The following is a 4,180-nucleotide window of genomic DNA, read 5'->3' as shown; positions in this document are numbered from 1 at the left end:
GAGAAGTGCTTCTTTTTCTTGGAGTCTTGAGTTGGACTCCGTGCCTCCTACGTTGAATCTTCTGAAGAGTCCATCACCAGATGGACCTTTTGTTCCTTGAAACGCCTCTTGTAAGCTTGCACACGTCTTTTGACACCTTCTTCGAATTTACCTTTTTTGTCTTGACCTCATCTACATCGAACTTGCGTTTAATCCCTTGAGTCTTTAATTTTTCTTCACTCTTCAGCTCCATACCACTTGTCTCTTCCTTCACCGTTTGCCTTGTCACCTTTGAAGTAACCTCTTCTTCATCACTTGTCATTTCATCATCTTCTTTGCTCACCCAAGAAGGTGGATTCTTGTTAGCAATGACTTCAACTAAATAGGGAATAGATGCTCTTGGTTTTGTTCTCTTGACTTGATGAACTGTCTTGATCTTTTCTTCCATAAGCTTTTCTAGTTCTTTTAGTTCATTATCTTCATTGATTGTGAACACCTCTTCTTTAACATGATTCCTTTGGAAGCCATCTTCTATCCCAAAAACTTCTTTTTCATCTCCAACCCTCAAAGTGAGCTTAGACTCACGAATATCAACAAGAGCTCTAGCAGTGTTAAGCAATGGACGACCAAGGATAATTGGAACATCGGGGTCTTCCTTCATATCCAACACTACAAAATCTATTGGAAAAACAAATTTTCCAATTTTCACCAAAATATCCTCCACGATGCCTCGGGGTTGTGTCACTGAACGGTTCGGCATGTGAATCGTCATTCATGTAGCCTTCATCTTCTGAATTTCCAACTTTTGATAAAATGAAAAAGGCATCAAATTAATGCTAGCCCCAGAATCGACTAAAGCATTAACCTTCATTTTGTTACTAAACTCACACGGAAGAGTGAGGCGTCCAGGATCCCCCATCTTCTCAGGTATCTCTCCCAACACCTCTTTTGAGCTTTGCTCACTTAGAATCACCTTAGAAATTTTCTTTAATTGGTTACGGGTGTCTATCAAGGCTTGCAGTAAACTTTGATACTCGGGAATTTTGGATAAGGACTCGACAAAGGGAGTATTAATCGGGATTCCCTTCATGTGTTTAACAAATTCCAGATGCTCTCGTTCCGGTGGACTAAGTGCAGCTCGGGATGGAAATGGCAAAGGAGGCTGATAAACAGGAACGGGCTCAGAAACTTTTTGTTCAGACAAGGGCCACGTCGTGGCCAGACAAGTGCCACGTCGTGGCGCAGCTGTTTCAGCAACCCTTTCACTTTCGAACTTTGGCTTCCTTGGTTTTGGATCGGACTGTTGTGGTTCTTCTTCGTATGCCACCAGGAACTCAGAGATGGCCTCTTCTTCAGTATCTATGGCCATTACATGAGATTGGGTCTTCATTTCAGGATTTTTTGGGGACAACTTTTCATGAACTAGAGTGGCCAGTTGACCAAATTGTACTTCAAGGTTATTGATGGAGTCTTGTTGATTCTTTATTGACATTTGTTGTTCAATAATAGCAACATCAGTAGCATCGTGTCTCTTTTATGAAGCTTCCATAAACTTCATCAACATGGTCTCTAGATCGGGTTTCTTCTCAGCTGGTGGCTGCTCCTTTTGATAAAAGCCTCGACCTGTCTGTCTATTCTTCTCCTCTTTTTGCTTCTTATATTCTTCATATGGCAACCACTCCTTCCTTGGTTTCCTCCAGTCTTCATCAAACTTATCCCCACTCGAGTAGCACACTTGAGCCTTTCTGTTCCCAAACTCATCTAAATTACAGTCCTTGGTCAAGTGTGGACCACTACATCTCTCACAACCCACTCTTATGGCATGAATTGACTGGTCCATTTGTGTTATCCTTCGATCCAAATTATTCAACATAGCCATCACAGCTGCTATTTCTTCAGTTTGGGCCCCTCCACCGCCTTTAATTCCATCTTGCCTAGGGTTGCGGTATTCGCGAGAGTGCTTCGCGAATTCTTCAATCAGCTCCTTGAACTCCCTTGGATTTTTCTTTGTCAAAGATCCTTGAGAGTCAAGGAGTTGTCTCGTCATAACGTTGACCCCATCATAGAAAATCGACATCTCTTGTTGCACATTTAGATCATGTTGAGGGCAATTCCTGAGCAAGCCCTTGTACCGCTCCCATGCTTCGTATAATGACTCCCTTGGCTGTTGCTCAAAGTTGGCTATTGCCTTCTTGAGTTTATCTATCTTGGATGGTGGGCAAAACTGGTCTAGGAATTGCTCACGCATTTGAGCCCAACTGGTGATCGTGCCTGGTGGAAGTGATTTTAACCACTCTTTAGCAGCTCCCTTGAAAGTAATGGGAAGCATCCTAAGCAAGACGGTGTTTCTGTTGACATTTGGGACGTTATAGTAATCCGCAATGTCATTGACTTCATCTAGATGCTTAAAATCATCCTCATGATCTTTCCCAAAAAATGGGATATTTTTCAGTGCAGTCAAGATGTGCCCCTTCAGCTCGAATGTGGCAGTGACAGGTATTGCGGGTTGGACTAAACCGGGACCCACATCTTCTCGGATCCGCTTCTTGTAAGCTCCCATGGACATCTCTTCAATTGCTACCATCTCGTTCCTTGGCTCGTTCTCGGGTTCGCTCGTATATTCTTCAAATTCCGGCTCGATATCGTATTCGGATTCGGTTTGGACGGGTATTTGATCCAAATGTTCAAAATTGCTCTTGTGCCTTGAGGATGAACTTGACTCTTCTGTCTTCTTTCCCATCTTTCTTGAAAATGATGACTTTAATTCTTGCAGTGGTGTCTTCTTATCAGTCTTCTTGTGAAGTGCAGCTTCTGGATCTTCAATTGGTGGCACCAAAGGTGTGGTAGATCCTCTGGTCATGAACTCCTGCAAACTAAAAAAAAATGTAAAACTGAAATAGAAAAATAAACTAAAAATTAAAATGTAAAATTCTCAGAAAACATGTCGTGGCGCGTATCTGGCCACGTCGTGGACTCTGTGAATTTTTTATTATTATTTTTTTTACCTTGCTGGAAAATTAACTTTTTGCGGGTTTTACCCCACAAAAAAGGATCGATTAACTTAATGCAAATAAATAAGCTAAAAAACTTAGCCGTTCCCCTGTAACGGCGCCAAAAACTTGATGTGCACGAAAGTACCCACTAATTTTAATATTTATAACCTAACAAACTTAAACTAACTATGCACTTATAGGCGGTGTGTACCTAGTCAGATTACAGTATAGCTTGGGTAAGTCGGGTGTCGATCACAAGGAACGGTGTTACTAATTAATCTATTTACTATCAAATTAACCTAATTATTAACAAGTTTATAAAGGGTTTTATCTGATTTTACAAGATCAGACGAACTTAACTCAAATTCAATCAATAAGTAAAAACACACTCTTGTCTAGTTTGAATCCACTTCTTCCTTATGGCTAACTAATAATTATGGATTATCTAGTTAGCTTTAATTGTATTAGTAATTTAATTCTAACTTTACCAATAATTAACTAATTCATGTCAAACTATGTATGGTCACACACAATTAAACACAGAACCAATTATGAATATGAATATGCTATGCAAGATTTATTATGTAAACGCAATTATAGTCACAATCCACATTCTCTAACACAACTAAGTTTATTTACTCTAATTACTAACTAAGATTGGTCAATCCTAGCTCTAACAATTTAATGTTCACTAAATCATTAGGTAAACAAGTTCATGCAGTTAAAGGTCACTAAGCTACATAGAACATGTAATCAAGCAATTAGAGAAACAAACACAAGCATGCTAGGTAACTATAAATCAAACACAAGCTATTTACCAACTAAATAAATCCATAGAAATTAAGCTATTCGTAAGTTGGAAGCTTCATCTAGCTAAACAAGAGTAGCTAGATTCAGCTGCTCATAATAGCAACTAACATACTAACACAAATCAAAGTGGAATGAAACATTTTCCTAGTTAACAAATTAATAAACTAAATTATGGACCTTCACTCTTTTGGTGTTGAAAGCCTTTTCCCAGAACTTTTCTTCTTCTCCAAATCGTCTTCTGGAACTCCTTTCTCTTGCCAAAAGTCCTTCTTTTTCGTAATGGTCAAGGGTGCTTAAATAACTTTAAAAATCCCGCGCCACGACATGGCCCCCAAGTTATCCGCATCGGGTAAGGTCTCCTTCTCTACGCGATCTTTATCTTCAAGGCTACTCATGCC

General features: G+C 39.7%; 1 non-coding gene across 1 annotated transcript; it reads left to right on the top strand.

Annotated features, from left to right (window-relative positions):
- Positions 1–2,072: 2,072 nt before the first annotated feature.
- On the top strand, positions 2,073–2,179 carry LOC145103436 (small nucleolar RNA R71). Its single transcript, XR_013706529.1, has one exon. It is a non-coding gene; the product is annotated as a small nucleolar RNA R71 (small nucleolar RNA).
- Positions 2,180–4,180: the final 2,001 nt, after the last annotated feature.

This window comes from Lactuca serriola, chromosome 4, assembly GCF_051521515.1.
Source record: "Lactuca serriola cultivar US96UC23 chromosome 4, Lser_US96UC23_V15, whole genome shotgun sequence".
NCBI classification, from domain to species: Eukaryota; Viridiplantae; Streptophyta; class Magnoliopsida; order Asterales; family Asteraceae; genus Lactuca; species Lactuca serriola.
Note: the sequence above shows the minus strand (reverse complement) of the source record. Positions and strands in the feature narration are given on the sequence as shown.